Source organism: Mixophyes fleayi, chromosome 5, assembly GCF_038048845.1.
Source record: "Mixophyes fleayi isolate aMixFle1 chromosome 5, aMixFle1.hap1, whole genome shotgun sequence".
Lineage (NCBI taxonomy): Eukaryota > Metazoa > Chordata > Amphibia > Anura > Limnodynastidae > Mixophyes > Mixophyes fleayi.
The window spans coordinates 41,814,004-41,826,419 of NC_134406.1; the positions used below are offsets into that span (position 1 = coordinate 41,814,004).

Genomic DNA, 12,416 nt, shown 5'->3' on the forward strand with positions numbered 1-12,416 from the left:
TTGCCACCCAGCTGAGCACTCCAGCCAGCAGTGTGTGTTAGACCACTGACCACCAGTCTGACCAGTCCTGGCAGGTGTGGGCAATAACCTACAACATTATCCAATGTTATTGCAAAGTATTACAACTGCCCCCACCCGGCTACTTCTTAATGCCACCAGGCTGGCAAAATTGTCTGGGGAGAACACTGATCAATAAACTACAAAATGACTGCCTCCACTGCGTGCAGGTGTAAGTTCCCATTAAACAATGCAACCTTGGAATAAGAGTGATTGTTCTTAACCTGTCAAAAGAAAAGGCTCTTAATTATCAGACAGCTCCACCATATGTGAACCACGGTAACTGGTCACCACTTCGGAAATACAAGGTGGCCAAAGAGACTATATTTATGAACTCTTGTTGGTGTTAAGTGAAATCTATTAAACACTTTGTAACATGCCTTTATAAATGTTAGACATCTTGAAAACACAGAAAAATACAACAGCCAGTGGAAGTCACAGTTTACAGATAGTCATTTCTACATGTTGGCTAGAATATTAATGGAAAGGACTTGGACATAATATTAATGTAGAGTCCTAGCATGTAACAAATAAATGAAGCGGACTGAATAGGCGAGGCAAACTGGTAAGGGGTTTTGTTAAAGTTAGACATATCATCTGCATAGAAGTTTATTTTAAGCTTACAGCCCACAACCAAATTGCAAAGAGAAAAATGCTGGGATTGGTCGGTACAGCCTAACCAAGAGGCACTAAAGCCATGCAAAGGAAACCGAGGGCAAATGGCAGACTATAGCCACTTTAACCTCACTGGCATGGATAATGGCATCACAAAACATTACAGACGGAAGAACCATATTCCTGCTATCCCATGCAACCCAATCACATCCATGGACACCGTACAACACATCCCCCGAAGATTCTCAGCCAATAGCCAAGCGGATTTCAGAGCTCGAACAAAACGGAGCAGAGACAAACCTGCTGTTTGTGACGGCCAGCTCATTAGTCAGTAGGTCAGACACTTCCCTATCTTCATTATTTCAGCAAAACTGGAGGCTGTAGCAGCGCAACAACAACTGCAGTGCAAACGTTGTTTACTGCTGCTAACAACTGCTCCGGAAAGCCAAATTTACCCCTAATAATGGCAATCACTATTTGTCCATGCCCGATTATTATGCAGGAATGAAAAGCAGGTATGTTATGCAAAGTAACAGAGTATTTGCAGACCCGAGTTGATGCTGAACTACAAAATTATTTTTATCTGGAAATAAAGAGGGTTCCCCATGCTTCCGCTTCCGTAAAGCTTGAGGTGTAAAAAATTGCTAAAGAACCAAAATACATTCTTGATGTCTCTAAAACTGCAAATTTTAGTTAATTTTACACACAAAAACAAACAAATAAATAAATATATATATATATATATATATATATATATATATATATATATATATATATATATATATATATATATATATATATATATTCTCAAATTTGCCACATTATATAGCTCTTGTAGAAAGACAGCTAAACAGGGCTTTTCTCGTATCACTTCCTAATCCATCACATGCAGAAACTGAAATTTTCTATAGAGTAAATCATGACTCTGCATCAGTATATCTCATCTGTCCAAATAAAGCATAATATTATACCGCCCCTGTAGAAATAACACAAAAGTATTGAAGACAGCTGGTGCTCAATCTCTGCATAATCTGCCTAAACATTACCTTAACTCTCTGTTCTGCCAGCCAATCTCTGGTGTTCCACATTACCCACCTAGGGAAGGCAGGAGGACCCGTTGTAACAGTACAGACACTTGTTTATACAGTGTGCGAGTGTGACTCTGCTAAATGTAGCCTCAACAGCAGCCAATTACACAGGGTTTAGCTGAACAAGGACACGCGCTGGAACATTTTAGAATGTGCTGGTCATGTTCATTCCTGTGGGCCGGTAAAAGGTTCATAAATCCAGAATATTTATTCTGCACTTCCTAACATAACGTCACAATCCACCCTCCCAGAAATGTTCTAACATACATATCCAAGAACTGCCTCTACAAGAATCATGTGGCTCTCTCAGCATCAGAGCAATGCCTTCTTATAAAGCTCTGGTTAAATGCTGTCTGTTCACTATATATATTGCTCATGACAACACACAAGGACATTTAAAATTAAAGTGCGTTATTTTTCTTCACAAAGATCCAATTTTTAAGTAGAGCCTGTTTTCATTTTATTTTGCCTATATATCTCCCAGAAAAACTTGCTGGCAGAATTCTGTGAATAAAACATGCAGAGGACTGGGCAAATACACCCAAAGGAGACCTATTGGGGACGAAATAACATTCATACCGTCTATTACTATGTCCACAGCAGCGCAGATAATTTCAGGGAGCAATGACTTGTCCACTTATGACATTATAGAAAAGAGCTACATATAACAGGGGCAATATCATGGTGTCAGAAGGGGGTCTGGAGGCAAAAAGAACGTCAAGGCAGCGAATGCGATAGTGGAACAAGGCCCAAATAGCGCATAGTGATGCGAGGCTCCCGTCACGCTGCAGACAGATTGTTACTTGCACAATGTCCATACATCCTACTAGCTTCATACTGAAGTGCATTTATAACCAGTGGGGTTACAGCTGAAACAATGGAAAGAAGAAGATTTATCAAGCACAGTGTGAAGCAGAAGATAATCATTTCAAAACTCTCCCTATTACAAGGATATAGCTTTTATTTTTTTGTATGTACTTTTGTTTAAATCAGGCTGTCAATCTAACGTAATATTCATTTGATAACAAAATTCCACAGCAATTTGTTAAGAGATTCCCCTTGATACAATGTCTCCCAGTTCTCATCTCAACCCAAAATTTTTATGTTCTCAAATAGAGAAACTTTCTCTGCTACTACCAATTATCTTTAGTCCTTCATCCCCTCCGGGGATTCTCAATTCCCTACAGCTAGCCAACAAGTCAGTCATTAAAATAAATTAAAGATCTTGATGACAATATTTTTTCCAAGACATATGATCTGTTGTTCAGGGAAGTGGTGAACTTTCCCAGTAAAATCACCAATTATCTCCATGAAGCATTAAAATAGTTTGTTCGGCAGACTGTTCTCTAGCCTGTAGACCTTATTTGCAGTTATAAACCACAGCTTCATTCTAATACTAACCTACATCAAGTTCTCCACAACTGATCTTGCAGAACGCTCCCTCCACTCACTTTTCCTATTAGGAAATCTTCTGAAACCTAAACGCAATCAACAGGATTTTATAGAAACTTTTATTTTGCCAGGCCTCACACATACCAGGAACAAACCGTCACTTATATGTGGGCGTAAGGCCTAACTGAGGAAAGCAAATCAACTAAGACAGACTACCCAAATGAAGCTTGACTTCATATCACAGTTTAAGAAATACTGGAGTAGAACAATCAAGAGTTACAAGTGTCCAACGTGAAGTGCCATCAGTGCCTCTTGCCATGTACGGCTGTGCGCAACTCCGAGAATTCCGACAAGTAAAACATTGCTGTATGAGGTGCAAGATAAAATCAGTGATATTAAGTGCCCCAACAGTCCGCAGAGCCTCAACATTTTAAGCGCTTGTGACAGGATGGACCACCTATGCCACTCTGTCTGTTGTTGCTGGGAACCGGCTGGGCTTACTTTGCATTAGTAGGGATTTATAAATGCTGCCACCACTGGACTCATTACCAGCATCCAGTACCGGGTTCCTTCTGGGTAACTGTCACTGCTACTGTACCCCGTTGCTGGTGTACCTGGGCTGGTACCCTGGCCGCTTACTATGAATCAGGGTTGCTCTGGATGGATCCCCCCTGCCCTATCACATTGGCCAGAGCTGCTGGGTAGCGGGCAGACTGGTGGCGCTGGGAAGCTGGGTCCAAACCTCAGACAGCCGGGAACGGATTAGATTTTGGGTCTAATCTTTAGGTCATAGGATTTTTAGCACGGAAGACGCTTTCAAGCAGGTCTTTGAAGCAAGTGATGTTTATTTGCAGTCACACTGATTGAAGGTACCAGTGATCAGGTCAGATGGAACAAGAATGAGGGTACATTTCAGGGTACAGGGTCTCTCTTTGTATACAGTTTGGACACAGCCTCACAGGGTAAGCCAGCCCCCTGAGGTCAGAGTTATTTTTAGTATCAGGATACGACATACGTTTCCCAAATATGGATTTACATGCAATGCAAAGCTAACAATATTTACACTACTCTTATGTGCTAAAACTTGATGCTTGCATTATCTGAAATGCAGCCACGCCAGACAGCGGCCTCCTGCAGGGTAATCAGGCTAAATACGTGTTTTTCACTTCACATAAAGACTTACTTAGCATTTCCTGCTATCAGCAAACAGACTTCCTCTAGCAAAGTTACAAACCCAAACAATGACCCTTCCATATAAAACACATCCCAATGTAACACGACAAGTGCATTTCAACTTATACATTGGTGCCTACACCTCTGATTGACATACATTTCTATAATAAATTATTTCTACATGATCCAGCCACAAGGAAGTTATTTATAAGTGATCCAGTCACAGCGCTGATGTTACTTCACAAATAAATAGCCCCTCAACGTATGTTGCATGCTCAAATACAGGAGGGCTTTATTCACGTAGCAGAAGCGTAAAACCTTCCTTGGAGGCATCATGAGCTTATGTTTCCACCAAGGGAAAAGGGATTTAGGAATAGAAGATCGCCACTTCCCTGATACAATGACTCAGAATGAGTTAATAGGAAGTGCGAGAAACACCCTTTCACTAATTGATCCCAGGTGGGACTTTTATCATGGAACGTTCTGATCGGCTGCGATAGGATAGAAAAAGGAGATTTTGACACTTCTCAGATATTTCCGTTGGTAAAGCATTAAGCGAAACATACGTCGGCATGTCTGTGGTGTGTGAGAGGGTCTGAACAATATGTCAAACCACCTTTAAAGATATAGAACTATCAGTTTTAGGGAGAGAAATAGACCTCATTAGGGACTTGGCAGCTAGGACATACTATAGCTTCCCTAGCCCCTGTAAGCTTAATTGATCATAACAACTTCAGCTGGCATGTAGGAATGAATGATACTGTGTCTGAGGTGCATGGTTTGGTATCCAGTGAGATATAAGAGATAAAACGAACAATACATGAAGAAATAATATATCTGGATAAATAACAGAGCCACAAGGACTTTTGGGGAATAAGAACCATAAGAAACACTGGATCAAAACAATGTGACTTTATAACCTGCCTTAAGGTGCAATTGAGGAGAAATTTTAACAGACTAAGGGAAGGGGGACTAAGGGGGGAAGCGCAGTATTACCGTTATTACAGCAGTAATGCGTTTAAATACCGTTATTACGGTAATTTCAACTCCGGCTTTTTGCTCACAGCTCAGCTGGGTTAAATTTACTTTAATAACGGTAGTAGGCTTAACACTGCCTTAATCTGGGGAGAACTGAATTCCCCCTAAATGTGATTGTTAAAAACTCAAAACCACATTACTAATTTTAATAATTTACTTCTATAACTTTATAAATCACCAATACTACTTTACCAACTTTTATATTTAGCTGCCTTGAAACTTTGCTCTGGTCATAAATAAGTATCTGTAATCATTTATTAACAAAAGACGTATTTTGGGACAATATATGATAGATAGTGCTTTCTGTTTAAATGACTCTTTCCCTTCTTTAATTTTTGAGCATAAACAAAAATAGTCATGAGTAAAGGCACCTTCCCATAGGTAATAACACAATAAGTATGTGATTAATAGAAACTGAATATTACTTTCACAATAGGGAAGTTATATCTGTATGACTATGAGGATATACAAATCTATTAATTAGACAAGTGCAAAATATATATATATATATATATATATATATATATATATATATATATATATATATATAACACACACAAACATTATAGAATCTTAAAACACTTGAAGCCGATAAAGTGCAATGGCAACATTACGTCTGCGCAGCTATCTAGTTAAGGTTTTAGTTTTAGGAATGTTTAAACTATGTTTTCTCCACCACATCTGCTGTCTATGCTGCCCCTTTTTAACCAAGTAAAGGAGTAGCATATACTCAGAGTTTCTTAACACAAACACACACACACACACACACACACACACACACACACACACACACACAATGAAAGCACCTTTGCTTTAAAACTGACCAGAAATGGACAAAGCCACATATGCTTGGCAACATTAAGGTACATGATTTTTTTTTTTCATGACTAAAGACAGGTTTTTAACATTCTGGTACTAGGAAGCAGACTGCTTATTAAATAGCATATTTAAATAGACTGCGCACTGGGGTCATTTATTAAAACTGGTGCAAGGGAAAAAGTGCTGTGGCCCAAAACAACCAGATTACTTTCATTCTCAACTGGTCTAGGAGAACAAAGTAACCTTGAAGTTATTTTATCGGACACTGATAATGGAAGATACAGTATATATCTGCAAGCACAGACTTTTCATAATATATTCCCATTTGAGATGGATTCATTTAACACTCCAGCAGCATTCAGGGTAGGAAAAGGAATCAGGAGATTTGTATTGATTGTTCTTTAACATAAGGGAGCACACACAGGACTGAACACATACTGAACATTAAAATCAGAATCTGGCATGAGAAATAGCAGTAGATCTAAGCAAGATAGGTGAGAGATGATTTAAATCCTGACATCAAGGAAGAAAGCCAGATAGTTGGCACCCTTAGTGACAATTACTGCCTGAGAAAACGTCATGTCAAGATTTAAAAAGCCGTGCTTCAAAAATGGGAGCACATGTCCATTTACTTTTATTAGTATTATCAGAACAACAATGAAATGATCACAACACAGTACAAGAACATAATTTAATAACACTAGGGTGGTGACTCCACAATTCTACACTGCAGTTAGTTTATCAGCAATTGAGTAAAGTTCAATAATACAAAACTAAAATAATAAAATAAGCATATTTTAACAATTGGTAAGGACTCAGAAATGCACCTTTAGTTTTGCAAATTAACAATTTTCATAAACGACAGTTACACATATATATATATATATATATATATATATATATATATATATATATATATATATATATATATATATATATATACATACACACACATACACTCAATTATAATAATAATAATGATCATCATCATACGAACCATGAAAATAAAATGTATCCATCAGGAAATGTGGGAGATGGAAGAAGTAAATTCTATAGCATAAAATCTAACAGCACTGAGGGCCTCTGTCTGTGGTATGCACTTCTATAAGGGATATTTAAGATATACATAACAGACGGAAGTACCCTTTTAAACAAAGTCAAAATGATATTATATTAGTATATATATATATATATATATATATATATATATATATATATATATATATATATATATATATATATATATATATATTTATTTATTATACACACACATATACATACACACGTCACTCCCCGTGTCCCAGCATTGCTTTTTCTTCTGTGTTCCTTTACTTACCTTCTTTCCTCATTTTCTTCTGTCTTCTTTCTTGTTGTTCCTATCTGCTGCTGCTCCTCACTAACACTGTCGGATGTGAGGACGTCGCGCCCGACAGTCAGTGAGAAAGGTGAGGAGGAAGATCCGTCGCTGGATTAAAACATGACCGTGTACAATCACCAGCAACTATTTATATAATTTCAATAACAGGTATGGGATATCTCAGCGAAGATTTTTTTTTATATGCACAGATATGGGGACCAATTGTTTCTTCCTGCAGTCACTGTGAGGAGCACAGTTAAACAATTTAATAATGGGGACTATGTAAGGAGCAGTGTCAGGAGACACATGGATAACTTTTAGTAGGTTTTAGACATGGTGCACCAAATTCTGAAAAACCTCCTCATCTAGATACTGAGGGTGCAGCGCCATTTCTAACAGTTCATCTATGAAGTTGCTTTTAACATTGTGTTATTTTGAGTTTAACAGGAGGAATAAACCATTATAAATGCGCTCCAGTTTTGAAATATTTTTAGTGTTAGTTACAAATTGTCAGCAACTATTTTCAGAGATGTTCCCTAAAGTTGTTTGAGAGTCCAATTGTTGGATTTCAAAATAAACATTAAATGACCCTGTTTAAGCTGTGGGCAGACTGATGTTGACAATATTTCTCTTTGGAAACCACAACTGAGAATAAAATTGAAGAAAAATATATTTGCTGCTGAGAAACATTGCAGTCTGCCACACACATTGAATTGCTAACTCATTTAAATGCATTCCAAATTCTATTGTAGACCCCCTGTTGCACTTCACCTGATCATCATCACCATTTATTTATATAGCGCCACTAATTCCACAGCACTGTACAGAGAACCCACTCACATCAGTCCCTGCCCCATTGGAGCTTACAGTCTAAATTCCCTAACACACACACGGATCAATTTTTGTTAGCAGCCAATTAACCTACCAGTATGTTTTTGGACTGTGTGAGGAAACCGGAGCACCCGGAGGAAATCCACACAAACACGGGGAGAACATACAAACTCCTCACAGATAAGGCCATGGTCGGGAATTGAACTCCTGACCCCAGTGCTGTAAGGCAGAAGTGCTAACCACTTAGCCACCGTGTTGCCCTTGATCCACAATTATCACCCGTGGTTCTACATGTTTCTTCAAAGTGAGCTCAGCACCTAACTGCACATTTAGCCTACTAGCCTTCTCTGTGTGGTCATATTAGCAGAAATAAAAACACATAAAATGTAACCCAATAAAAAACAAAACAAAACCTAAACTGATTAAATGATGCTTTTTATAAAAGTCCATATTTGTATTTGTTTTTAAAACTAAGCTCCATTCCCCAGCAGCTGGGATCCAACACCCAATACCAATACTGTTCAGGAGATAATCATGAGCCTGTTATCTCTCGCATTTGGGCAGCCCAATTTGTACAAGACCCAATTAAACACTTTCCTGCATCACTAGGGCTCGGCTAGAGCTGTCAGAAGATCACTTCACTCTCAGATAGCGATCACCTCCAACCGTATCTTCCAACTTGCCCAATTGCCAGTTTGCCTATGATACTTTGGAGTGTGCAGTCAGCTTTAGCCATTAGTAAAAAGCATCAGGGTTATATCTCATGCTACCGATGTTAGTACTTGTATGTGGGGGTAAGGAAAAGAGATGAGGTTAGTCTGCAGAAAGAAAATGTTACTTGTAAAACCATACAAATAAATTGTACCCTTCTTAGAAAGTACATCTCACACATATATAGCCCATAAGCTCCAACACTATATTACTGCGTTTGTATAGTCAGTGCTCTCCATTGTTGTGAAGGCAATCCTATAGAACCCACACTACAACATAAACAAAATATATTGTTTGCTGAATAGGAAGGAAAAAGTTATCCAATTTCTCATGTACAGGAAAGACTTTAAAAGACATTAGATTGCCTGAGCCAAGGAGGCCTATTAAAAACAGGACATGGTTTTTCAGAGAACGCCTGGAGATGGAATGTGTCCAAATCCATCACTGTGAAATTAAGACCGATATTACAGAGCTGAATCATACTTAATGTAACTACATGTAAGGTAATAGCACACAAAGCACTATCTCTCCCTCTGAGACATATTTCAACTGTTTCCATTGTTTATTTAAAATGTGAAGCTAGGTAGAAAAACAAAAAAATCTAGAAAAGCTGGGACAATGAGCAGAGCACACCTAATGGTCTTGCCAAAAGTTTAGAAAACATGGCTGTGTCAACCTACTGCCTAAAAAGGGTTTTGGCATACCCAGTAGGTGGCTCTCAGATGGCTGGATAGTTGGCCATTCATCAATGAGTGTCGGAAGTCACAACATGGACTTGGTGACTGGCTCTCCGTCCAACGTGTATGACAAGTTCCCGCAGCAGCTGTACTTAATCTCCAGCTTGGCGAGAAACAAGGATGACTACAGGAGGCGCAAGTAATCCATTTGGTTCTGCACTGCGTCACCAGCAGAGATCTGGGTATGGCCAGTGGAAATTGGTGGTACCTGCATAGTAAAGCCACCAGTGATTGTTTGGGTTTGCACTGTAAAGCTACCAGTGGATCTGGGGAAGTGCGTTGTAGAGGTCACCAGAACACCCTCTGTAATGTAAATGTGCACTAGATTAGGTGCTGCATTGAACACTGCTCAGATGGGGCTGCATGGTGTTTGACTATATAGCGCTACAAAATAATATATATATTTTAAAAAAAAAAAAAAAAAAAAAAAAAACCAAACATTTTTTTTACACTGCAGCATACTACTATAGGACAGCATGACCACTTACTTATGATTGCCCCTTAGGCAAAAACCCACCTGACAGGCCTCCAATGTCTGCAAACCCCCAAAGAACATGGGGAACTTTAAAAAAAGCAAACAAAAAAAAAAGCACACACAGGTGTATTTTGTCAATGTGAGGTGTACTGCACTCTCACCCACTCTGTGCAATGAACACAGCATTTTACAGTAAGAAGAGAACATGGAGCACAATAGAAATATGGCACAACACGGCACAAACCCTTTCAGTCTGTTGTGGTCCATTGTAATGAAACAATTATGAAATGCTTGCGCACGTAAACATAGGAATCGGCCAGTCTAGTGCTTCAGAGGTGCAAGGCAAACCCAACATGACTGACCCACTACCCGAGTGAGGGGTGACTATGCCCCTTTTGTCAGTGCGTGTAGTGGCACACACAGTCCAGAATGACACATTTACAATATTAGGAGATACGGGTTACTACAGGAAGGTAAATGGAACATGGCACATAAGCAAATGTGCTCCAGTGTAGGACATCAAGTCATCTTAAGTTAGATTAAGCACCAACCAAAAAGCCTCGACATGGATGGCATCTCTGAGACACAACGTAGTGGCTTAATGCACTAGTTTGTAAGTCATGAAGGCTACAGACCATAGGACACAATAGGCAGAAAGTAAACAGAGCAAGTGTTTCCCACAATGGGACTGAACACAAAGGCACAAACTTAAATAGGTCAGATATATCACATATAGTCAGTCTGTGATAGCTGGGAGCAAAATGACACATTTACAAATGTGATGAACATTTTCTCAAGAACACAAACCTTTAATTTTTACATGCAGGTTCTCATGTTTTGTTTTTAAACGTTCTCTGCATTCACCCGATGTACAGAAGCTGGTTTTTTTGGGGGGTTTTTTTTGCCCCAAAATGCACAAATTCAACCTTCAACTAAGCACAATAGAACTTTGCCTTCCAGTAACAAATAGCCCATCATGCAACATAAATTACATTACACTACATGTTGATTCGCCTTCTAATTAACGTGGTTGGTCTTTTTAGCCTCACCTACTGCCAACAGGTGCCTAAAATCAAGTATATGGAAACTAAGTCAACTTGTCACATCTCTGCCCTGCTAGAACTGCCCCAGTCGCCTGTAAATGCTGTTCTCATGAAGTGAAAATGCCTAGTAGCACCAGCTCAGGCAGGAAGCACTTGACCACAGAAGCTCACAGAACAGGATCAATGAGCGCTGAAGTACGTAAAATTCGCCTGTCCTCGGATGCAACATTTACTGGTTCCCAAACAGCATCAGTGTTCATGGAGAGATTCATGAATTGGAGTTTCATGGAATAGTTGAGCAGCTGCATGCAAGTCTCAGATCACCATGTTAAATAGCAAATATTGAATGGAGTGGCGTAAAGCACACAGACAACCATTCCATGAAACTCCCATTCACGAATCTCCCGACGAACAGTTCTTGTGCTGAACCCTGGAGCAATGGAAACGCTTTCTCTACAGTGACAAAATCACACTTCACCATCTGGCAGTCTGACAAACAAATTTGGGTATGTCAGATGCCAGAAGAACACTTTCTACCCCCGATTGCTCACTGCCAACTCTAAAGTTTGATGGACCAGGATCAATGGTCTGGTGCAGTTTTCCATGGTTTGACTTGCGCCCCTTTGTTCCAGTAAAGGAAAATATTAATGCTAAATAATACAACAACATTCTGGAGAAACGTGTGCTTCTACCTTTGTGGAAACAGTTTGAGGTAAGGACCTTTCCTGTTTCAGCATACCAAGCAAAAAAACAAGGAAAAAAAAAAATGGTTTCCAGAAGAACCTAACTGGCCTGCACAGAGCCCGGATCTCAAGCCCACTGACCTACCTTTGGATGAACTGGAATGCTGACTGCGAGCCAGGCCTTACCGCCAAACATCAGTGGCTGACCGCACTAATGCTCTTGTGGCTGAATGGAGGCAAAGCCCCACAGCCATGTTCCAAAATCTAGTGGAAAGCTTTCCCAGAAAAGCGTCTCCCCCTTTGCTATTGTAAAAGCCCCCAAACTGCATATTAATGTGCATGGTTTTAGAATGAGATTTATGTACGTACATATATTACAAATATACACATAGTAAAT

General features: G+C 39.3%; 1 protein-coding gene across 4 annotated transcripts in view; it reads right to left on the reverse strand.

Annotated features, from left to right (window-relative positions):
• Nucleotides 1–12,416, reverse strand: part of WDR37 (WD repeat domain 37) — a 116,082-nt gene that overhangs the window by 74,814 nt on the left and 28,852 nt on the right. The window contains exon 1 of one of the 4 annotated variants that reach the window (XM_075212082.1): nucleotides 1,719–1,771. The exons of the other annotated variants lie outside the window; for them this stretch is intronic. The gene's annotated coding sequence lies outside the window, so the exon portion shown is untranslated. Of the gene's footprint in view, nucleotides 1–1,718; nucleotides 1,772–12,416 lie in introns of those variants that run through there. 4 annotated transcript variants of the gene reach the window in all.